The 26,404-nt window shown below is 38.2% G+C and overlaps 1 long non-coding RNA gene across 2 annotated transcripts in view; it reads right to left on the bottom strand.

Moving 5' to 3' along the window:
- LOC103095441 (uncharacterized) overlaps window positions 1-26,404 on the bottom strand; it is a 183,408-nt gene that overhangs the window by 151,710 nt on the left and 5,294 nt on the right. For both annotated transcript variants that reach the window (XR_008914645.1, XR_008914644.1), the window contains exon 3: window positions 14,006-14,122. This is a non-coding gene — a long non-coding RNA (uncharacterized LOC103095441). The remainder of the gene's footprint in view (window positions 1-14,005; window positions 14,123-26,404) is intronic.

Raw genomic sequence — 26,404 nt, forward strand, 5'->3', positions numbered from 1 at the left:
CTGCAGGGATCTGGGAGAAAAAACACTATCCTCAAGCAGAGGACAAACTGTGGGAGTAAAAACACTGAGGAAAGGCAACTGCTTGACTACAGGGGTGGAGGGGCTAAGATTGAGGAGAGATGCTAAATGAGCACCCTAATGCAAATACCAACAACAAGGAAATGGTTTTGGAGCAAGGACACATGTGGTACAGAGTGGAATCGCGCATCAGCTAGGGGAGGGGTGGCGGAAAAGAAAATGTTTAAAAACAAAAAAATATTTTATAATGAGAGAAATGCAAATTAAAACAACTCTGAGGCATCATCTCACACCTAGCAGATTGGCTACCATGACAGCAAAGTAAAATAATGAATGCTGGAGGGGTTGTGGCAAAGTGGGGACATTAATGCATTGCTGGTGTAGTTGTGAATTGATCCAACAATTCTGGAGTGCAATTTAGAACTATGCCCAAAGGGTGCTAAAAGACAGGTACAAAGATATTCATAGCTGCGCTCTTTGTGGTGGCTGAACAAATTGTGGTATATATATGTTGGTGATGGAATACTATTGTGCTAAAAGGAATAATAAAGTGGAGGAATTCCATGCAGACTGGAACAACCTCCAGGAATGGATGCAGAACCAGGAGAATACTGTACACAGAGACTGATACACTGTGGTATAATTGAATGTAATGGTCTTCTCCATTAGTGGCAATGCAGTGATCCTGAACAACTTGGAGGAATCTACTAGAAAAACCACTATCCACATTCAGAAGAAACTGTGGAAGTAAAAACACCGAAGAAAAACAACTGAGTCGAATACATGGGTTGAAGATGCAGACTCTAAATGAACATTCTAGTGCAAACAACAACACGGAAATAGGTTCTGATCAAGAACACAAGTAATACCCAATGAAATTGTGCGTCAGCTACGGGAAGGGTAGGCGGAGTGGAGGGAGGGAAATAAAGTGATTATTGTATCTAAAAAATAAAATAAAGTATATGTGAACTAGAAAAAAATAAAATTGAAAAAATTATATTCACTATTATAGTAATTAGAAGAATCATTCACAGGAAGAGATTGGGGTAATAATTGCTATTAGATGATATACAAAAAAAAAGAGAAAGGGAGCGGGGAAATCGAAGATGGCACCAAGAGATACTTGAAGGAATAAAATAAATAGGATAATCTTTATAACACAAAGATACTCATGGGGAGGGAAAGAATATTCTTATAAGAAGGAGAGGAAGAGAGTGCTAATAGGTAACACTTAAATCTTACTCTTAGTGAAATCAATTCTGAGAGGGAAGAGCATCTAGATCCATCAGGGTCTTGACTTCTATCTTATCCTACATGGAAAGTGAGAAGGGAAAACTAAGGGGGGAGGGAACTTAACAGACTCTAAAAAAACAAGAAGGGGACAAAAAGGGAGGGGATTAGGGGGATTGATTAGAAGTAAACCACTGGTTTAAAAGGATATAGAAAAAGTAGAAAGGACAGAAGTAGGAGAGGATATCAAAATGCTGGGGAATACACAAGTGACAATCATAACTTTGAACATGAATGGGATGAACTCACCCATAAAACGAAAACAAATAGGAGAGTGGATTAGAATCCAAAATACTACCATATGTTGTCTATAAAAAACACACCTGAGGTGGGTAAATACTCACAAGGTTGTAGCAAAACCTATTGGGTTTCAACTGACAAAAAAAGGCACGAGTTGCAATCATGATATCTGACAAAGCCAAAGTAAAAATAGATCTGATTAAAAGGGAGCAAAGACAATGAGGAAATATCACCAATCAACATGTATGCACCAAATGGTATATAGCATGTAAATTTCTAAAGGAGAAACTAGGAGAATTGAAGGAGGAAATAGATAATAAAACGATACTAGTGGGAGACCTGAACCAACCACTATCAAATTTAGATAAAGCAAATAAAAAAATCAATAAGAAAGAGGTAAAAGATGTGAATGAAATCTTTTAAAAATTAGAGTTGATAGATATATGGAGAAAAATAAATAGGGGAAAAAAGGAATGCACCTTCTTTTCAGCAGAACATGGTACATTCACAAAGATTGACTATGTATTAGGGCATAAAAACATGGCAAACAAATGCAAACTTTTCAGATCATAAAGCAATAAAAATAATGATCAGTAAGGGTACATGGAGAGCAAAATCAAAAATTAATTGGAAATTAAATAATATGATTCTCCAAAATTGGTTAGAGAACAAATAATAGAAACAATAATTTCACTGAAGAAAATGACAATGATGAGACATCCTTTCAAAATGTATGGGATGCAGCAAAAGCAGTACTTGGGAAAATTTATATCCTTGAATTACTATATTAACAATTTAGGGAGGGCAGAGGTCAATGAATTGAGTATGAAAATAAAAAAAAAACTTGAAAGCAAAACAAATTTAAAATGGCCAGAAGAAAACTAAATTAGCAATCCTAAAAATTAAGGAAGAAATTAATAAAATCAAAAGTGAAAGAACTATTGAACTAATAAATAAGACTAGATGCTGTTATTTTGAAAAAACAAACAAAATGGACAAAGTACTGGTCAATCTAATAAAAAAGGAAATAAGAAAACCAAATTAACAGTATCATAGATGAAAAGGGAGACCTCACTTCTAATGAAGAGGAAATTAAGGCAATCATTTAAAATTATGCCCAATTATACGGCAATAAATATGACAATCTAGGTGATATGGATGAATATTTACAAAAATATAAATTGCCTAGATTAACAGAAGAAGAAATAGAATTCTTAAATGATCGTATATCAAAAAAGAAATTGAACAAGATCTCAAAGAACTCCCTAAGAAAAAATCCCCAGGGCCTGATGGATACACAAATGAATTCTATCAAACATTCAAAGAACAGCTAATCCCAATACTATACAAACTATTTGACATAAGCAAAGAAGGAGTTCTACCAAATTCATTTTATGACACAAATATGGTACTGATTCCAAAGCCAGGCAGGTCAAAACAGAGAAATAAAACTATAATTCAATCTCCTTAATGAATATAGATGCAAAAATCTTAAATAGGATACTAGCAAAAAGATTCCAGCAAGTCATCATGAGGGTTATTCACTATGATCAGGTGGGATTTATATCAGGAATGCAAGGATGGTTCAATATTAGGAAAACCATCCACATAATTGACCATATCAACACGCAAACCAACAAAAATCACATGATTATCTCAATAGATGCAGAAAAAGCCTTTTACAAAATACAACACTCATTCCTATTGTAAACACTAGAAAGCATAGGAATAGAAGGGCCTTTCCTAAGAATAATAAACAGTATTTATCTAAAACCATCAGCCAACATCATCTGCAATGGGGATAACTAGAAGCCTTCCCAATAAGATCAGGAGTGAAACAAGGATGCCCATTATCACCTCTATTATTTAACATTGTACTAAAAACACTAGCTGTAGCAATTAGAGGAGATAAAGAAATTGAAGGTATTAAAATAGGCAATGAGGAGACCAAGCTATCACTCTTTGCAGATGATATGATGGTTTACTTAAAGAATCCTAGAGAATCAACCAAAAAGCTAGTTGAAATAATCAACAACTTTAGCAAAGTTGCAGGATACAAAATAACCCCACATAAATCATCAGTTTTTGTATATATCTCCAACCCATTTCGGCTGCAAGAATTAGAAAGAGAAACTCCATTTTAAATCACTCTAGACAATATAAAATACTTAGGAATTATTTGCCGATACAAACACAGGAACTATATGAACACAACTACAAAACACTCTCCACACAATTAAAACTAGATCTAGACAATTAGAAAAACATTAACTGCTCATGGGTAGGATGAGCAAACATAATAAAAATGACCATCCTACCCAAAATTATTTACTTATTTAGTGCTATACCAATCAAACTACCAAAAACTGAATTAGAAAAACCATAACAAAGTTCATTTGGAGGAACAAAAGATCAAGGATATCCAGGGAAATCATGAAAAATAAAATGTGAAGGAAAGTGGCCTTGCAGTACCAGATCTTAAACTATACTATAAAGCAGTGGTCATCAAAACAAATTGGTACTGGCTAAGAGACAGAAAGGAGGATCAGTGGAATAGACTTGGGGTAAGTGACCTCAGCAAGATAGTCTATGATAAGCCCAAAGATTTGGGGACAAAAACCCACTATTTAATAAAAACTGCTGGGAAAATTGGAAGACAGCGTGGGAGAGATTAGGTTTGGATCAACACCTCACACCCTACACCAAGATAAACCCAGAATGGGTGAATGACCTGAACATAAAGAAGGAAACTATGAGGAAATTATGTGAGCACAGAATAGTATACATGTCATACCTTTGGGAAAGGAAAGATTTTAAAACCAAGCAAGACTTAGAAAAAGTCACAAAATATAAAATGGATTATTTTGATTACATCAAATTAAAAAGTTTTTGTACAAACAAATCCAATGTAAGCAAAATTAGAAGGAAAGTAACAAATTGGGAAACAATCTTCAAAACAAAAACCTCTGACAAAGGTCTAATTACTCAAATTTATAAATAACTAAACCAATTGTACAAAAAATCAAGTCACTCTCCAATTGATAATTGGGCAAGGGACATGAATAGGCAATTTTCAGTCAAAGCAATCAAAACTATTAATAAATACATGAAAAGTGTTCTAAAACTCTTATAATCAGAGAGATGCAAATCAAAACAACTCTGAGATATCACCTCACACCTAGCGGATTGGCTAACATGACAGCTATGGAAAGTAATGAATGCTGGAGGGGATGTGGCAAAGTGGGGACACTAATTCATTGCTGGTGGAGTTGTGAATTGATCTAGCCATTCCGGAGGGCAATTTGGAACTATGCCCAAATGGTGCTAAAAGACTGTCTGCCCTTTGATCCAGCTGTAGCACTGCTGGGTTTGTACCCCAAAGAGATAAGGAAAAAGACTTGTACAAGAATATTCATAGCTGAGCTCTTTGTGGTGGCAAAAAATTGGAAAACGAGGGGATGCCCATCAATTGGGGAATGGCTGAACAAATTGTGGTATCTGTTGGTGATGGAATACTATTGTGCTCAAAGGAATTATAAAGTGGAGGAATTCCATGGGAACTGGAACAACCTCCAGGAAGTGAGGCAGAGTGAAATGAGCAGAACCAGGAGAACATTGTACACAGAGACGGATACACTGTGGTACAATCGAATGTAATGACTTCTCCATTAGTGGTAATGTAGTGATCCTGTACAACTTGGAGGGATCCATGAGAAAGAACACTATCCTCATTCAGAGGAAAAACTATGGAAGTAGAAACACTGAAGGAAAACAACTGCTTGATTACATGGGTCGAGGGAGATATGGTTGGGGATGGAGACTCTAAATGAACAGCCTAGTGCAAACACTAACAGTACGGAAATAGGTTCTGATCAGAGGCACATGTAATGCCCAGTGGAATTGAGCATCGACTATGGGAAGGGGGGAGGGAAGGAATAGAATATGATTTTTGTAACCAAGGAATAATGTTTGAAATTGACAAAATTATAATAAATTTGGAATTGTCTAATAACTTCAGATTGTGTTGTAACAAGTTGGGTGTCTGCCCTACTTTGTTTGGAAGTTTGCCTTTCTTAAAGTTTTCAGAATAATTCCTGTATTTTTTGATGATTTTCCTGATGGAATCCTCAACACCTGAACATTGACATTGAACTTTGTTTTAAGTGGAAGTCTGTATGTCTTTCTCTGAGCATCTTCAGTATATTATTTGAGGGAACAACAAAGGAATCTCTTACCTCATCTGTTTTTATCATCCATTTCTTTGATGGTCTCCTTAATAGCCATTAATCCAAGAAGTTTCACCTTGGCTAGAGATTGTTTTTGATTAAAATCAAAGTTTTAAAATTTTGTGACTGTGGAATGTATTGTTACATAATGTGATAGAAATCTGTTTCAAGGTAAGATGCTTTTCATTTGTTTACAGCAATTTTGTGTAATGGAGAGATTCTTTGTCTAATAAATTGTGATTAAAGTATATGTATTAAATTTTTAACTGACTGTCAATTATTTTACTGTTGGCATCCTTAACACCTTTCAGTCAATCAAGTTTCATTTCTTTAAAGCAATAACTGTGGAATGGAGAGATCTTTTCTTTGTGGAATAAATTGTGAATTAGTTCTAAGAAAGTTTATGGGTTTTTTTTTTGCTTTTCTTAGAAGCTTGACTATTTATACTAATGTGGTCATAAATAACAAAAATATCTTTAGTATTATTTGATTGGTGTTATGTTTAACACCTTTTGGTCAATTAAATACCACTTCAGATGGAGATGGATGCTGGTCTTTGACAACAAGCTGGCTGTGGCTCATATTGTAGAGGATAGTGCTTGGAAAGCAGAGGAGGTTGGAAGTTGTGAGTTTAAAGCTCTGTGGCACACAGACAGGGTCAGGGAATAGAAGAGAAATAGCCTACTCTAATAACTGGCATCTGATACCCTAGCATTCCTAATACTCTGAAGAGAAATAGAAGCCTGCCCTAGTAACTTGCATTCTTTCTGTTTTTAAGTTCTTTGAGGTTTGCTCCAAAGCAAACTCCATCTATCTCTTGCTTGCCTATACTTAGAGGTTACATTCTGTTCAACTCTTCCAATCAATGCCCTTTGTTGTTGATGGAGATTGCAGCCTACTCTCAACCCGGAAGAAGCTGTGACTGAGTGGGTAAAGCACAGGCCTTAGAAGGTGAAGGAGGAGAGTTCAAATCCCCTAGAAGGAAGAATTATTTTCACAAGACTCTTCAGCAAGATATAATAAAAGCAATACAATAAATTTAAGAAACAAACTTCAATGGATTAGAAAAAAGAGATCCCAAAGCTCATCAAAGAAGATAAAATTGACTTTTAATAATAATTCATTAAATAATAAGAAATAACTCATTAAATATCAGAATTAGGCAAGAGGGAGCTGTCAACTTCTTAATTCAAGAAGACTAAGACAACAAAAACTAAATCCAAAAAATAGTTAAAAATAGAAGAGAATAGGAAACAGGAGTTATTTTTTTATTATTTAATGAATTATTTATTATTATGAATTATTTTCTTTGGTGATTTCTAAGTATAGGAAAGTAGGACAGAGATGGAGCTTGTTAGAAACAAACCTTGCTTGTTAGAATGCAAGTTACTGGGCTAGTTCACAAGTTCCTCTGAAGAGTATTAAGAAGGATAATCTTGCAAGTTACACTTGAGGGCAGAAATTGAAAGAATCCATCAGTCACTACCTTCCTGTAAGAGACCGTCCATAGGAAAACACACAGGAACATTAGAGCTAAGTTGTGCAACTCCAAGTTTAAGGAGAAACGGCTACAAAGCAACTAGAAACAATTTAAATACTGTGGAGCTACAATCAGAAGAACACAAGAACTAGCTTGTATTCCCTTCCATAGTATTTGAAGGATGGTGGGAGGAAAAGAGGAAGAAGTCCAATTGCTCTTCTCTATAATATCCTTTAGAAAAAAAGACAGCTCATGTTCTCTCTTGATTTTTCTCTTTTCTAGCCTAAACATCGTAAATTGCCTCTATCTAAAACCATCAACAGACATTATCTGTAATAGGCAAAAGCTAAAAGTCTGCCCCCAAAATCAGGATTCCTATTATCACCACTACAATTCAATACTGTACCTGAAATGATAGTTATATCAATAAGAGAAGAAACTCAAGCAATTAGAATAGACAATGAGGAAATACTCAGATGGTTCTGCAATTGATACAAAGACTACTGTTTTCAAGTAACGTAACTTTCTCATTATTTGAGGTTTGCTTCTAACACGCTCCATCTCTTTCCATCTCCATCTTCATCTTATACTTAGAAATTTGCCTTGCTATCCCCCACTGTCTTCAGAATACTATCAGAGATGATCTTTTACCCCACCTGTTTTCTATCACACATTTCCCTGATGGCCTCCTTTCAATCCCCATCATTTCTCAGTTGATGAACACTGCAGCCTTCTCTCATACCTGAGGAAGCTGTGATTCAGTGGATAAAGTACTGCATCTATTACCAGAAGAATGAGAGTGTAAATCTCCTCGAGGAAAAAACAAGAATTTTTAAGAGCCTTAAGTAAGATATAAAACAATACAAGAAGACTAGGAAAGAAAGGTCAACTAACTGGGAAAAGAGATCCCAAAGCTCATCAAAGAAGATAACTCATTAAAGACAAAATAACTTATAATAAATAATTCATTAATAATAAATAATCTAGATACTATTTATAGATAACTCATTAAAAATCAGAATTGGGTGAGGGAAACCTGGCAACCTCTAAGTTGAAAAATGAACTAAAGAAAAACTAAAGAAAAATGAAAACAATAAGAAACATAAAGCAAATGATCTGGAAAACAGATCAAGGAGAGATGATATAAGAATTCTTGAACTAGCTGAACATTATGATAAAAAACTAGCTTAGACACAGCTTTCTCTAGGCTAAGAGATTTTCTAAGACCTTACATCAAGGTATAATGAAAGCAATACAAGAAAATTAGGAAAGAAATGTTGAGTAGAGGATTCTAGATTAGAATGCAAATTACTCATTAAAATATAACTCATAATAAATAATAATACATAACATTAAAATTAGAGTTGGACAAAAGGACAGTTGGACAAAAGTTGGACAACTTCCTTTAGTCGCTATTGTTTTCCAATACCATCTGTTTTTTATCACACATTTCCCTGATGGTCTCCTTTTATTCCCCATCATTTCTCAGTTGATGGAGATTGCAGCCTACTCTCATCCCAGAGGAAATGTTGAGGAGGTAAAGCACTAGACTTGCTACCAAAAACACTAGAGTTCAAATCCCCATGAGAGAAGAAGGATTCTCTAAGACCCTTCAGAAAGAAATAATAAAAGCAATACAAGAAAATTAGGCAAGAATGGCCAATCAACTGGAAAAAGAGATCCCAAAGCTTACCAAAGAAAATAACAAATTAAAAACAAAAGAATTTCTAATAATAGATAACTCATTAAAAATCAACATTGGGCAAAAAAAGCTGACAACTTCTTTATTCAAGGAGATAAAGATAAAAAAGTTAATCCCTTAAATGAAAAAATAAAAGAACAGGAAACATGAAATATCTCTTATTATTTAATGAATTATTTATTATTATGAGTTGTTTTGGTGACTTCTAAGTATAGGAAAGTAGGACAGAGATGGAGCTTTTTAGAAACAAACCTCAAATTATAAGCAGACTAATATGCAATATGAAAGTTACTTGAAAACAGAAGAGGTCTTGAGAAGAGACTATGAGGCAAGTTGCTAGGGATAATGCAAGTTACTGTGAATAGTATGAAGAATGATAGAAGATCTGATGCAAGTTACACTTACTTGGGAGCAGAAGTTGGAAAGAATCCATTGATTACCATCTATAAGAGACCCCAAAAGGAAAATGCACAAGAACATCAAAGCTAATCTGTGTAATTCCCAGTTTAAAAACAAAATACTACAAGCAACTAGAAACAATTTTCATCCTGTGCAGCTACAATCAGAATAACAAGAGATGGCTTAAATGCTTCCTTCCATAATATTCTAAGGATTGTGGGAAAAAAGAGGCAAGAAATCTCATTCCTCTTCTTTGGCAGGCTATAAATAAACCCACATCATTCATTAGGATTTCTCTATACTACCAATAAAGCCCAACAGCCAAGAGATAGACAAATTCCACTAAAAATAACTAGGCAAGATAAAACATCTGAGAGTCTACCTGCCAAGACAAACTCAAGAACTCTATGATCACAACTACAAAAAACTTTTCACACAAATAAAGTCAGATCTAAACAATTCAGAAAATATTAATTGCTCATAAAATTAATAACAATGACAATTCTACCTAAATTAATTTACCTATTCAGTGCCATACCAAACTATCTAAAATTATTTCATAGTTAGGAAAACAGTAATAAAATTCATCTGGAAGAATATAAAGAACTCTATCCTCCCCTCTATCTATATTCTATCTCCCCTCTCCATATCAATCTCTATATCCTGTGAAATTTAGATTAAAATTATGCTTATAATCCTTTCCTCTACCTCTCCCCTCTCCTCTATGACTTCCTTCTACCTTCCCTCTCTTGCATTCTCAACTCTTTCTCCTCTCTATATTTATCTACTGTCTCTCCTCTCCACTATCTATTCTCTCCTCCTGTCTCCTCTCCTCTCCTCTATTTCTGTTTTCTATCTCTTTTCTTGCTATCTATTTCTATTTTCTTGCTTCTCTACTCCTGTCTCTTCTATCTATCCTCTCCCCTATCTCTTATGTTCCCTTTTGATTCTTCTCTTCTTTAGCCCAAATAGGACAAACTGCGTCTACTTAAAACCATCAGCTATCTAAAACTAGTATCTATAATGGACAAAAGCTAGAGCCTACCCAATAAAATCAGGATGCCCACTATTCAATATTGTACTAGAAATGCTAGTTATAGCAATGAGAAGGAAAAACTCAAAGGATAAGAAAAGGCAATGAGGAAATAAAACCATTCTGCAGATGGTATGTAGATCATATACTTAAAGAATCCTAGAGAATTAACCAAAAATCCCCAATCCAAAGAAATAACATCTTTAGGAAAGTGGCAGGGTATAAAATGTATCTAAACAGCTAAGCAAAAAAAAACAAGACACACCATTCAAATAACTGTAGACAGTATAAAATACCTGAGAGTATACCTGTGTAAGCAGTAAATTTCGGGTTTTTTTTACTAATATAATATACTAGTGGTCACCAGCTATTTAATTCAATCCCAATAAAAATACTCAAGTCAGTTTTGGAATTTTATGATGGTTTAGTTACTATAGAGGGAAGGAATTAAGAAGAGAGAGAGAAAGAGGTATAAGATTTCTCCGGCCTAGCCTAAGCCAAGGGAAGTTCAGAGAACTCAGGCACGAGGACTCTTCAGAAGATAAAAAACTAGCTTGGCTTCCTAAGAGGATAGTGTTTTGGAAAGGTAAAGGGAAAAAAGGAATCAGCCTAAACTCCAAGAGAGCTCAGGGAAGACGGCTCACCTTACTCACGCTACTCCTAGCTTCTCCTAGTCACCTCAGCAAGGACACTCACCATCAAACCCGGACAAGAGCTGCAAGCATGCCAAAACACCAAGATGCCCAGCATGCTGCCATGAGCCACACGGCTGCCGAACCCAACATCTCTGAGAGAGAGACCCAGAGCTTAATGCCTCTGCAGCCAAAGAGTGGAGAGAGCAAGAGCCGCGAAATATATACTCTTTTTTACATCACTTCCTGTGTCTCACATGTACCAATGGTAGCTTAAGCTTGACTTAGGACAGCCCAGGGGGTCTGTCAGTTGTTTCTTATTTGTCACTTGCTAGCACATGTCTGTCATAGGCCATCCTCCTCAACACCTAATCCTTAAGTAGGGGTGTTTACATTCCTGATGTTAGGATTTTTAAAACTAATCAGGGCATAGAAAATCTAAAATTCACACCTGCCAAGGCAAACTCAGGAACTATATCAAGAAAACTACAAAATACTTTTCACATAAAGTCAGATCTAAGTAACTAGAAAAACATTTATTGCTCAAAAATAAATAAATAAAATGACAACTCTACCTGAATTAATTTATCTATTCAGTGCCATACCAATCAAACTACTCAAAATTATTCCAGAGTTATAAAAAGATACTAAAATTAATCTGGTAGAACAAAATGCCTCTCTTCTCCCTCTTTACCACTATACTCCACCTATCCTCTTTCTCCTCTCCATATCTATCTGTTGTTTTCTCTACCTCTCCCTTTTCCTTGCTTTATCTCTTTCCTCTAGCTTTCTCTACCTGTGTCCTTGCCTCCTCTCTGTATCTATCTCTCCTCTCCACAATCTTTCCTCTCTATCTCTTCTCTCCTCCTGTCTCCTCTCCTCATCTCCCCTCAATCTCTATATCCTATCTATCTCTTGTCTTGTTATCTCTGTTTCCCTACTCCCCTACACTTTTCTCTTTTATCTATCCTCTCCCCTATCTCTAGTAAATTCTCTGCCCTTTATCTCCCCTCTTCTCTTTGTGCTATCTCCTCCATCACTCCTATCTACCTCTCCTCTCCTCTATTTCTCTATACTCTATCTCCCTTCTATCTCTTTAGTCTTTATTTCCTCTCCCCTGTCTATATTTATCTCCCAATCTCCTTTTGCCACTATCTCCTTTCTCCTCTCACTATCTAGCTTTCCTTTCCAGTATTCTCTCCTTTGTCTCTCCCTTCTACATCTATTTTCCCTCTAACTATTCTCTCCCAATCTTTTCTCTATCTTTCCATATCCTCTCCTTCTGTCTTCTTTATCTCTTTGGCTTCTATCTCTTCCTTATTCTTCCTCTTTCTTTGCCTTTCTTCTTGAATACTAGAGTATGCAAGAGTATGAATATTAGAGTAGCCTCTAATCATTAATTCTCTATTGTTTTCCAGTACCAGGTAACTTTCATAATCCTGCTTTTGTAGAATGAGATTTGATTCTAACAAGCTCCATCTCTGTCCTACTTTCCTATACTTGGACACTTGGCTCTCTTTCTCACACCATCCTCAGAATACTCTCAGAGGAAACACTCGAACCATCTCTTACCCCATCTATTTTCTGTCATCCAGATGGACTCCTTTTAATCCCCATCATTTCTCATTTGATGGAGATTGTAGTCTACTTTTTTCCTAGAGGAAGCCATTGTTCATTAGGTAAGGCTAAATGGCCTCTGCGGCTGCCACCAAAACTAGATGAATAAATAATTGGAAAATATTTAAGAAAATAAAAGACAATAAGACATAGATATGGTGAATATGTGCTTTTAAAAAACTCTTAGCTTCTGTCTTAATATCGCTTCTAAGGTAGAAGAGCTACAAGGGCCCGGCAATTGGAGTTAAGTGACTAGCCCAGGGTAACACAGGGAGGAAATGCACGGGGCCACAATTGAACCCAGGCCCTCCCAATTCTAGGACTGGTACTGTACCCACTATGTTACTTAGCAGCCCTCAATAGCTAGTTTTCTAAGTCAAGGTAAAACCAGCAGGGATCCTTATTTCCATACAGTGTAGCAGCTGCTGTTTCTACCTGAGTTTGAGCATAATGTTCTTGGGAATCCTCCCTCCTCCAGGTGGCACTCTGAGACCCCAATTAGCCAGCACCACAAAAGCATTTGTCCACGTTCAATGATGCATGTCTATGGCGCAAACCAGTGGCTGTGGATCCAGGCCCTAACTGGGAAGTGCCTTTCCTGACCCAGGGCTAATCTGGCAGGTTTTCTTCATTGTCCTAACTCGCTTGGGTCCACAAACAAACGATTTAATCACAGGCTAATTTGTCTTTCCTCTAGAAAGTTGACCAAAATGTCCACTTGCAAAGGCCAATATCCTGTCTAGTCATGCCCAGATACACTCATGCCAAGGCCTCCAGCCAAGCCTCAGGACCTCACTCTACACAGCTAGCTACCCCTACCCAAATGCACATCTATTTCCTTCGATTGAGCCACTAAGTTCAAATAGGGCTTTAAGGCAGTGAACTCTCCCCCATTTGGCATCCCTACTTTCAAGACACATTGAATGAAGCTACTCCAAAAACAAATGCAGTTTTGAAAAAAGAGAAGCCTGGAGCCTCCTGTGTCGATGGAGGAAACCTTCTCCTTGGAAAGATGAACTAGGCTTATTCTAGGGGAATGTCTCTCTCAAAACCATCCCTGCCTCAGATTTGCCCCTACTCCGCTGCCTCTCTGGAACATCTGAACTTGGTTCCTTTCCAGCTCTTTACAGAGGGGATTTACATGACTCCCTGACAAACAAGCAACTGATGACCAGCATTTCCATAGTGGATTCATTGAAAAGCAGATAAAAACAGACATAGGACTCACATCTTAATGCAGTGGGCAAGGTCAAGAGGCCAGTTCTTCTCCTCCCACCCCTCTCCCCCTTGTACAATGAAGGGACTTACTTTAAGCAGGAGAGGAGTTGGAAAATTGGGTGTAGATAGCATCCACGGCTCTCCACTCACCTGCCCTATCTGGATTGGTTTGTCCCAGGTTCTAGGACATCCTTGGTCCCGATGAGTAAGAATTCCTGATTTGCTGCCTCTGCAATCTCAATTGTTCCACTTCATTGGATCCTACACCTAGAGATAGAAGATGAAGATGGGATTAACGCAAGCCTGATCACTCTTAAATTAAATCACCATAAACTATACATCCCACTTTACACTTGAGTGGGGGGAGGTCTATAACCCACATGTGCTAAAAGTGGTTGACAAATTAGAAATGACTGACTGTCCACTAGGTAGTCCTAAGAAAATTCTAAGACTGATTAGTCCACATAAAGTAGAGGATGGCACAGGAAGTGATGCAAACACTCATCTTTAAAAGGCATTTGTAACTTCCTGTGAGGAGGAGTTCTTAGGAGTTTGGAGTTCAAGTTCCAGTTGGAATTTGAGGTGAAGGAATTGCTTTGTGGACCTGAGACTCTAACACTGATGAGGCAACTCTTCGACCTTCCTTTAGGACTACCACATGGGTGAGTGAAAAGGGTGACTGCTTTCCTGGCTTTCTGGAGGAACTAGACTCCAGAGAGGCTACAGTCTTGGAAGAGGATTAGTGGCTGGATCTCTTGCTTTATTCATCACTGGGCCCTCAGCTGAAGGCTGAGGTCTCTCTGGCTGAGGACTAATTAGCCCTGCCTGGGTTGAGCCAGGGGCCCAAGCAAAATACTGTTAAGTTAGATAACTTACTCTGTCCTCTTTCATGTTTCCATTTGTAAATTAACTACCATAAAAAGTCATTCTGACTAGTAATTTTGGCAACCACGTTTCTAATAAATTTAGTCCAACCTTTAGTTTTTATTTTATTTTTTGAAAAATTTTATTTAATCAATTTAGAATATTTTTCCCTGGTTACAAGAATCATATTCTTTCCCTCCCCCCCCTCACCCCCTCCTATAGCTGGCGCACAATTCCACTGGGTTTTATATGTGTCCTTGATCAAAACCTGTTTCCATATTATTGACGTTTGCACTAGGGTGATCGTTTAGAGTCTACATCCTCAATCCTATCCCCATCAAACAATGTGATCAAGTAATTGTTTATCTTCTGCATTTCTGCTCCCACAGTTCTTTCTCTGGATGTGGATAGTGTTCTTTCTTATAACTCCCTCAGAATAGTCCTGGGTCATTACATTGTCTGCTAGTAGAGAAGTCCATTACATTCGATTGTACCACAGTGTACCCGTCTCTGTGTATAATGTTTTCCTGGTTCTGCTCCTCTCACTCTGTATCACTTCTTGGAGGTTGTTCCAGTTCCCATGGAATTCCTCCAGTTCATTATTCCTTTTAGCCCAATTGTATTCCATCACCAACAGATACCACAATTTGTTCAGCCATTCCCCAATAGAAGGGCATCCCCTCATTTTCCAATTTTTGCCACCACAAAGAACGCAGCTATGAATATTCTTATACACGCCTTTTTCCTTATTATCCCTTTGGGGTACAAACCTAGCAGTGCTATGGCTGGATCAAAGGGCAGACAGTCTTTTAGTGCCCTTTGGGCATAGTTAAAATTGCCCTCCAGATTCAACCTTTAATCCTTCCAAAGTGCCCATCAAGGTCATCTCATCTCATCTCACCCTTTTGCCATTTGTTGTTGTTGTTTAGTCATTTTTCAGTTGTGTCAGATTCCTGGTGACCCCATTTAGGATTTTCTGGGCAAAAATACTGGAATAATTTGCTAATTCCTTCTCCAGCTCATTTTATAGATGGGAGAACTTTGGCAAAGAGGGTTAAAATGACTTGCCCAAGGTCTGTCTGTAGATAGATTTGAATTCAGGAAGATGAGCCTTTCTGACTCTTGGCTCAGCACTCTATCTACTGTGTCAACTAGAAGCCCTTTCATCATTTTAGAGAGGGGAATATTGATACTCTGAAAAGTTAAGGAACTTATTTACCTAAAGTCATTGGTAATAAGGGAGCAGGGCCAATATGGCCCTGTGGAAGCCTCCTGCTTGAGCTCCCATCTATTTGCAAGCAAACTTGAATCCCTGGCATTATGGGAAGGTGAGTCTTTTCTTCTTTTCCCACTTGCTTTCTACTGTGAAAGTCCTGAAGTAGAAAAGGAGGACTCTGCTTTCTAATTCACCACAATGTGACAGGGCATCCTCTCTGCAATGGCGGCACTTAGGCCCTGGGGCAGAGCAAGGGATGTCCCCACCGCAAATAGGGTACAAGGACCATCTTCTCATGAATGCATTGAAAAGACAAGATCCCCACATCCCTTCCCAATCTCTTTACTACTCTGTGAACATCAGACACTCACAACGCAGGAGGTACAGATTGCTGGATTCTAGCCTGAAAACAAGGAGAGCATCCGGAGTTCTCTCCTTCCCCTTCCCCACCAAGCAAACAAATAATGGCTGAATACTCAAGGCAAGGGAGCAATTGAAAGAAAAAGTCTGTTCTTGCCCCCTCCCAGTCTAGTCAGTGAAACACAATTCTGATGTTCCCTAAAGCTCCCAGTAAGTAGATAATAAAGCCCCATTTTTCAAAGGGTCTGCCAGAGCCTTTTATCCTTGACAGCGCCTAATACCTGTCAAGCATTTAGATTAAAATGGGTATGGAGAACAGAGCCTCACTCATTGTCCCACTGTTTCACTGTCCTGGCTGGGGCAGAGCCGGTCCTAAATAGCATCTTTGGCATTTATTACTATTATTAATAACAGACGTCATCTCTATAGCATTTGACTGTCTTACATATCACTCTCCTTACAGGGATCCTCTGAGAAAGATGCTACAACTTCTAGCATGCTTTGCAGGCTATCACAGCTTAAGGGACATGCCTAGGGTCATGTGGCCCCCAGTGCATGTTCAATGCCATTTCCAGAATAACTGACCAATTATTATTTATTGAGCACATTCTGTACAACTTCCATCTACAATGGCAATCCTTTCTAAGCACATTTTACTCATTAAGACTTTGGTCTTTACAGAATAATCAATTCAACACCCCCCTCCCCTGGCAGCCATCCACACAACCTTCTCTAGGACAAAGCAGACCAGTGAAGCAGAAGCATTCACATGCTATGATTGGCAAGGTGGCACAGCAGATAGAGCACAGAGCCCCACATAAGGAAGACTCTTCTAGAATTCAAATCTGGCCTTACACAATACCTGTGTGAAACCTAGGCAAGTCATTGAACCCTATTTTCCTCGGTTTCCCAATCTGTAAAGTGAGCTGGAGAAGTAAATGGCAAACAACTCCAGCATCATTGCCAAGAAAACCCAAATGGAGCTCCAAAGAGTCAGATATGACCAAAAATATCGAATGATAATAACAAGCATATCACCTTCTGGCCTAGTGGTCTCCCCCAACCCCACCTATCTGACATGAGGAGGAATCTACACTTCTGTGTCTGTTCCCCTGGATCTTTACTAGCAATTCAGTTTGAAGTAACCTTTTCATTGATCTCCTTGTGGTTCTTGGGAAATTGGTTCTGGGGGTTCACTTTATTTCCCTCATATGAACCTTCCCCATTCTCCTGAATACTCAGTAATTCCCTTCCATCCAAGATGCCACACTGACCTCTCTACCCAGCTGCTCAGGACTATTTGGCCAGGCCTACCTTGTCTGCCACACACAGAATGGAGCAACAACATTGGGATAAGAGAACTTGGATGCCTCCAAGATGAAGGGCCTCAGGTGACCAAAGCTGCTGGGGGAGCTGAGTGATTTTTCCTCAAGCATGGGTCTGATCATGAAATTTCCCTCCTCCAAAAATCCGGAGTCCTCCAATGGCTTCCTCTTACTTTTAGCATCTGCTTGGTTTGCCTTAGGAACAAATAGGAGCTCCTCTGGCTGGCTTTAAAAACCCTTCAGAAGCTGGTTTCAGCCTGCCGGGTATAAACCTTTGTCATATATTATTCCCCTATTGCCCCTAGTCTGGCCACTGATATTTTTACTGCTTCTCACACATGATACGCCATCATTGGTACACAAGGAACGTATTCCCTTCCTTCAATTCCAGAAACACTTTCAAGTACCTAATAAATGCTGGGTAGAAATACAAAGACTAAAACCCAATTAGCCTCTGTCATCCAGTAGAATATGATGGGGGGGGGGGTAAAAAAAACCCAAAGAAATAAGAAGGAGTCTTAAGAGGAACCTAAGAGAATGAGGAAATAGGTCTGGGAGGTGTTCCTGAGCTTCTAAAATGAACCTTGAAGAGAGTGGAGGGTCCAAGATGGAAGAAGGTCACTGGAGACAGAGGGACAGGAGATACAAGTGGGCCAATTTAATTGAATCATGGTATGGGAGTCAAAACAGTTGAAGCATTTTCCAAATAGAGGAGTTTGCATTTGATCTTAGGAGAAATGGGGAACTGTATGGTCAGAAGAATAATCTGGCAGCTCTATGGAAGCTAGATCTCAGTGGGTAGATGGGAGGCAGAAAGGTATATTGGGAGACTCCAGGTAAGAGGTGATGAAAAGATCTGAGCCTAGGGCAAGTGGAGAAAAGGGGGTAGATGGAAGAAAAGAAGCAAAGGGCATGGCTGGGCTCTGGTGGAGAGGGAACTGTGGAGGCTGGTTCCCATATGGGGAATAGAACATCCTATCCTGTCCCTGGGGTGCATCCCAGGTGGAAATCCACAGAAGACTGAGGAATGCAGATGGAACACATTGAGCCACCCAGGTGTGGGGGTGGAGAGGATGGGCTGAAGATGTACACTTTCCCCGAAAGGAATGATGGCACCAGGGAATGGGGGAGGGTGCCTCAGAGCCGGAACTTATGAAGAATGTGTCCAGAGACCACTTGCCTAGTAATCCAGTTTAGCCTCAAAGCCCTCCTCAAGGCCCTCCCTGGCCCCCAGCCAGAGATTTGCTGCTTAATTGCAGACCTCACTCTGCTGATGATTGGGAAGTCTGATAGCAAAAGGGAACAGCAGCCTGGAATGAATTCATTCCATCAATTTCAAATCTCTGTAATTGAATTGAAGCAAATCCTTTGATAAGAAGATGGTTTCATGTTCCATAAGAAAACAAATCTTATCTAATTGGATTCTGCTTGCTGTTGGTGTGCTCTCAAGGTACCGGAGGCTGGTCCTGTCCTGGGTAGCTTCATGGAGGTGCGGCCACCACCTCCCTCCAGCCCCAATTGGCCAGGCCCAGTGCTATTCCTTCAGGGCCCCGTGCACCTGGCTGAGAGCCAGGCTGGCAAATGGAATGCCAGGTAATTGCTTAATGTTTTACCCTCCTAAATAACACTTGTAAGATAGCCTCTGCTTTGAATAGCAGCAATTGAACACGTTTCCTGTACTGGGGCTGGAGAGGTGGTTGGCCTGGAGGGAGGAGATGGTGCTAAGTCAGGACGGCTGAGCGCCTTACAGATGTCATCATGGAGAAGGCACCCTGCCCTAGAAGTCAATAACACCAGGGGACAGATCCCCACTCTCTGACATTTGGGCCCCACTCTCTGTCCAAGGCAAGCCACATTGCCTCTGCTTGCCTGTTTTCTTCTATGTAAAATGGGGATAATCCTAGCACCTACCTTGAAAGGTACCTGTTCCCATCAAATGAGAGGATGTATGCTAACATTTGCAAACTGTAAAGCACTATTATAATCGTATTAACCCGAATATAGTGCAACGTTTCCCCCCCAACACGTACCTTATAAAGGCGTATTCACACTATATACAAGCACTTCCAGCTCCATGGTATTTGAATTGTTTCTTTATGGAGGTTTACAGTATTTTCTCCTTGGCTTGGGGGCTCTTGAATTTAGCTATTATATTCCTTCAACTTGTCACTTGAGGATTTCTTTCTGGAGGTGATCTGTGAATACTTCCATTTTCAGTTTTATCTTCTGAATCAAGGATATGTAGGCAAGAATCGTTAATAATTTATTATGATGTCTAAGCTTTTTTTTTGATCATGGCTTTCAGGTAATCCAATAATTCTTAAATCATTTCTCCTGGATCTATTTTCCAGGTCAGTTGTTTTTTCAATAAGATATTTTGAGTTTTCTTCTGTTTTTTTCATCCTTTTGATTTTGTTTTATTTTTTCTTGATTTTCCATGAAATAATTAGTTTCTAGTTGTTAAATTCTAATTTTTAAGGCCTGATTTTCCTCTGTCAGATTTTGGGTCCCTTTTCTCTTTTGTTCTTGCATTGCTTTCATTTTCTTCCCCACCTTTCCTCTGCCTCTCTTTTTAAAACTCTTTCAGAATCCATGTCCAGTTCTATTTTTCTTTTGGACATTGAATGTGTTTGCATTGCTTTCACTGTCCCCTTCTGTATCTGTATCTTGCTCTTTGTCTACGTAAAAATGCTTTAGTTAGGTGCTTTTGTTGTTGTTTGTTAAATATCCCTAACTTATCATAGGAAGGCTCTGTTTTCTGAGAGATTAGGGTACCCTTTTCCAATATGGTATGACAGACTGAGAGCTCTGACAGCCACATCCAACTGCTGATTCAATTAACCCTTGAGATGTTGATAGCTTAAAGACTTGCCTCAGCTTTGGGCATAAGCTTTTGGTCTTACTCTGAGCTTGGACAAGTCAAGAACTGCTCAAATTCTAGCCTCAGGCTTAGATGTAAGTTTTTTTGGTCTCACTATGTACTTGATCCAATGTGGCACAAAGTTAATTGCCCTGTCCCAGAGCTCCACCCTGAACACTCTGCAAAAAGAACTAGACCCATTTCTAGTCCATCAACCACCCCAATCTAGGATCTATATCCTCACCCCAAAACCAGACTGAGAATCCTGGCTTTGCTCTAGGCCCAAACAGATCAGCCCACTTCAGCACAGACTGCACTGGGCTGGGATTCTGGACTTTCCCACAGGTTTAGAATTTCAAAGTGTGTGGGTTGATTGGGGCTCTGTTTTGCCAGGCAAGGTCTCAGGATCTTGATGTTGGCTTGTGCTTAGGTTCCAAAACTGGGAGGGCACATGTGGGATATAGCTTGCTCTTCGTTTGCTCTTCAGTCCTTTCTAAAGTCTCCTGATGATTGTGCTCCCCTCTCATTCTTGTGCCCCAAATGTTCTCTGGCTACCTTTTCTTTTTGTGAAAGTTGTTTCACTCTGTTTTCTTATTGGTTCTTTTTCTCCTGTATTAATTTTTTGGCTTTATATTAATAATGGTTGGTGAGGATTCTTGTGACAACTCTGAGCCACTCTGCATCTTGACTCCCTCCCCAGAACTCTCTCTGGAGAACAATTTGGAACTAGGCACCCAAAAATCTCTGTATACTCTTTGGCTTAGTAATACCATCGCTAAGTCTGTATTCCAAAAAAATCGAAGAAAAAGGGAAACGACATATATGGACAGAAAACACTCATAGCAGCTCTTTTTGTAAAAGCAAAAAATTGAAAATGAAGGGAATGCTCATAAATTGAGGAACTGATGAACAAATTCTGGAATATGACTGTGATAGAGTAGTACTGTTTTATAATAATAATTGATGATAGAATGGTTTTAGAAAAAAACACATGGAAAGTTCTAAATGAACTGGTGCAAAGGAAAGTGAAGAGTCAGGAGATCATATAGCACAGTAACAGCAATGTTGTATTAATGATCAACTGTGAAAGATATGGCTACTCCAACTAATATGATGGTCCAAGATAATTCCAAAGTACTCATAATGAAAAATAGCTATATACCTCCAAAGAGAGAACTGATGAATTGTGAATGTGAACTGAAATCATATGACTACAGAATGTAATGGAGGTATTTGGAAGGGGATTGGATGTTCTCCGTTGGGCCAGGAACAAAGATTTTCAATGTGGGTTAAAGGCAGGCTTGCTCAGGCCAAAGCCTGGTCTAGGGTCCACAAAGAATAGACAAAAGTCACTGGAAGTTGTTATTTATTGTTAAAAGAGGTTTGAAGGGAAAAGGGAATTCCTATCACTAATTTCTATCTAATGATCCCGGGAACTACATCTTCGGGAGAAGGTCTTCATAGAGTTTGATTGACTACTCTTATCTACTTATGCTCTTTCACCTAAAATCCCCAATTCTAAAGTCTGGCTATCCTGCACTAATCCAAACCTCATTTGATGGTTGGGGTATTGGTCTGTGGCAGATTAGACAGGGACTCAAGGGGAAAGATCCCAAGTCCAGATCCCAGACTCAGATTTCACACTGACAGCTGCAGTTGACTGAATGCTATTTAGGCTAGCTTCAAGGTCAAATATATTCTTACAAGGGAAACACAGGTCTCAACAGGAAGGACAGGTACAGGAACTCCACCAGATATAGGGCAGCAAATCCTTCCAGGTGTTTACAGTTAGTAAACCCCCAGAGAATGTCATAGCTCCTGAGTTCTCAGTTCAACCCTCCTTTCAAGAGCCCAGAATCTTTCCATGTTGATCTCCTGCCTCTTTTCTCTGTAAACTTATCTCTTCCTTATAATGAAAGTAACTTTTTAGCCTTCTTTATTTTTTTTGCTCTTTAAAAATATATAATATAAATAAATATAAAAACATATTTTGTATGACTTCACATATATTTGATATAATTTTGCTTGCCTTCTTAGTGGGTTGGGAAACAGGGAGACAATTTGGATCTCAAAATTTAAAAAGAAAAGATTTTAAAATAAATAATGAATTCATTTTAAAAGAAAAAATTTAAAAATACATATTTATTTAACTTAGGTTAAGAACCCTTGTACTATATTGTATGACCTCTTTGTAGCCCTATCTCTTAATTTCTCAAAAATTTCAAAGCTTGCCTATGTTTAAAAAAGGTGAGTAAATTTTTATTTTTCATCTAGTTGAATGGCAAATTATATTTCATCTTCTCCAAATTTGGTTTTAAGTATGAAACTGAAAACTGCTAAAAATTTAAAATATGTTGTAGGTAGTGATGGTTAAGTATACAAGATGTTAATTATTCATTTCTGAATAAATATACTTTTAAAAAGAGTATCTATTAAAATTTTTTTTAATATTCAAATGGAACTTTTGACCGGGTCCCCATAGTTTTATATGACTTTTGAGACTTTCCTTTATTATTAATAAGAATAATCCTACTATGAAGGCTAAATTGTTTCTCTTTCAAAGTGCCAGGAATTGGAACAAGTATACAATATCACTTAGGTACAATACTTCTCACAGTTTACTCATGTATGGATTAAATGGGACTACTATAACAAAGACTGTCTCATTTTCAAGGTCTTTTCTTATAGTAAATCTAAGCAAACATGAATGGGTTTTTCCTCTGGTAAAGCTGCACACTGAGATATGCTTTTTCAGAAGCCTTTCCCTTCTCCCTCCGTGTTTAAAAGGTACCTGGACTTTACTGTTTAATATGTTATTTATTATAACTCATTGGGAAAAAATGCAATTTATTCTTCCATGCTATATCTCTGCCTCTAATGATAGTCATATATTTAATAGTGGACATGCTTTTACAAAATATGGTGAACCCAAGTAGGTAAATTAAGAACAAGAAACCTGGCATGGAAACTGAGATGAGCAATCAATAAAAAAAATCTTTACTGATAGCATTCCTTTGAAGAACTTGATGAGGCCTAGCCCTTGAGTCAGATGATTTGAGTTTGTGTCTTGTTATTTTATGTTACAACACATAGTAGCTATTTGATAGCAAACATATTTGAACTTTTCATTGCTCCAGGCAACTCTCTAAGACTATAAGTTGCTGATCTACATGATTGAGAAAGTTTCAATGAAAGGAGTTCCCTACTTAGAAGAAATGACAGTTTTCCCCCTCCCACTTCCTGACACTACTCTGCACCTCCCCCCCCCAAACAGATGCACATTCAAAAGAAAAGTAAATCTGTTTCTGAATTATTGGAATCGGCCTATAATATGTTACACTTGGACTTGGCCAAAAGATGTACGCAGAACTCAAAATGTTTAAACTGTTTAATAGTTCCTCCAACTATTTTGCCCTATGACATCTCTCAATATTTTGTAGAGGAAGCAGCTGGGTGGCTCAGTGGATCAAGAGACAGACCTAGAGACGAGAGGTCCTAGGTTCAAATCTGGCCTCAGACCCTTCCCAGCTGGGTGACCTTGGGCAAGTCACTTAACCCCCATGGCCCAGCCCTTACCACTTTTCTGTCTTGGAACCAATACACAGTATTGACTCTAAGACAGAAGGTAAGGATTTAAAAGAATTTTTTGGTAGATATTTTCTTCAAAAAAACAAAAAATAGTTATGATTCAAAACCTGACCAATTGAAGAAATAGATTTGCTCAATCTAGGCATAGATACAGGAAATGCCTGTGAGATATCCTCCTACAGGCATTGCCAGGATATGTGTAAATATTGGGTATCCCCAGTATCATTCAAGTGCCTCAAGGGCAAAGTTCTTTGACTTATCTTGGTGTCTCCAAACTCTAGCCCAATGCCTTGGCTCACTTGAAAAAGCTTAATAATAACTATGTTAAATGAAGGAATTCTTCCTGCTTGCTAGTGAGTGTGAAACTTCCTTAAAGAGCTTGACATGGTGTTCTTGGTGGAGAATGTTTAGTCATTATCCACGGAAAATTTCATGTCTATTGTGTAACTCCAATGGCACAGAATTTCTTTTGCTTATTAACTGTTATTTTTCATTCAGCTACCTCATGGTATTGCTTTTCTTCAGATATGTTGTCATCTTTGCCTTTCTAACTTCCTTAATGGGTAATATTTTCGATCTTGTTTAAGGGTACTCCATGTTTTCAAATAAGGCACAGAGAGCCTTAAAATCTTTTTATCTTCCTATCAGGGAGACCAGCTTGCATTTGCAGTATACCCTATGTGTGTATGCATAAATGTACACATATGTGCCTTTTAGATGCAATGAGGTAGCACAGTGAACAAAAGGCTAGGCCTACAGTCAGGAAGACCTGAGTATAAATTTGGCCTCAACACTTATTATAGGTATAGTCAAGTCAGTTATCCTATGGCTGCTTCGTTTTCCACAGCGGTAAAATGAGAATAATAATAGCGCCTACTTCCCATAGTTGTTGTGGTGATGTAAAATTTATAAAATGCTTAGCCCAGTGCTTGACACATAGTAGGTACTAACTTAACACTTAGTCCCTTTCCCTCCATTTCCTTCTTTTACCCCCTCCTCTCAAGAACTGAATCCTTTCCCCTCCTTTTCTCTGCCTCCTGGCTTCTTTCCAGACTTAGACAATAAACACGTATTAAGCAACTATTATGTGCCAGGCATTCTAAACGGTGGGGACACAAAAAGCAAAAGACAGTTTCTGCCCTTGAATTGCTCATAGACTAATGACAACATTGTGAAAGACAACATACAAACAAGTATGTACTGAGAAGATTGAATTGACCTATATCATTTTATTATTCATCCTATAATAGCAATTCATTGTCTTTGTTCTGTAGCTGCTTAAGTCATGAGTTTTTAAACTTGTTTCAGAGATCCAGCTGGTCTATAAAAGGTTAAGTTTAAAAACCCAGCTTTCCCACTAATGACTGATCTATTCTCGCTTCAAAGAATTTAGCTGACCTTAGGGGATGCATACGGACATAAGGGAATTTGGCGCAATATCTTTATACCACTAAACTATCCTTCAAGGATGGCTGATTTTATCTTTCATCTGAACTAAAATTCCATATGCACCTATTGGGGAGGTGGGATGGAAAGAAGGGAAGGTGTTGCTAGTCCCCCTTACCAAATTTTCAAGCAGTCATGTTGCTCCCTGCACCTCAGATCTATAATCAGTTATGTTGCCCTCAAATTTTTTAGTGCCCTGCCAATCAAATTACGAAAGACTAATTTTATAGTGTTGTAAATAATAACAAAAATCATCTAGAAAAACAAAAGGTCAAACATATGAAGGAAGGTGATCTAGCCATATCAGATTTCAACCTGTATTACTAAGTAGTAATCATCAGGTTAATTTGATCCTGGCTAAGAAACAGAGTGGAAGATCAAAGAACAAAATTTGGTGGGCAATAACTCACGATTTGACAAAAATTGCTGGCAAAATAAGGGAGCAATTTGGCAGAAATTAGGTAAAAACCAACATCTTATAATGTATACCAAGCTAAGATCAAAATGGATCCATGATTTTATACATAAAGGATGATATCATAAGTAAACTGGGGGAACATGGAATGTTTTGCCTGTCAGATCGATGAAAAAGGGAGGATTTATGACCAAACAAGAAATACAGAACATTACCAAATGTTTTCAAATGGATGATTTTGGTTACATTAAATTAAAACTTTGCGCTCAAACAAAACCAATGCTGCCAAAATTAGAAGAAATGTAGGAAACTAAGGGGGAATTTTTTACAACATGTTTCTCTGTGAAAAAGGCCTCATTTTGCAAAAATATAGGGAACTGAGACTAATTTATAAAAAATAAGAGCCATTACCCACATTGATAAATGGTCAAAGGATAAAAAAAAAGTTTTAAGAAGAAGAAAAGTTATCAATAGC

This window comes from Monodelphis domestica, chromosome X, assembly GCF_027887165.1.
Source record: "Monodelphis domestica isolate mMonDom1 chromosome X, mMonDom1.pri, whole genome shotgun sequence".
Classification (NCBI taxonomy): domain Eukaryota; kingdom Metazoa; phylum Chordata; class Mammalia; order Didelphimorphia; family Didelphidae; genus Monodelphis; species Monodelphis domestica.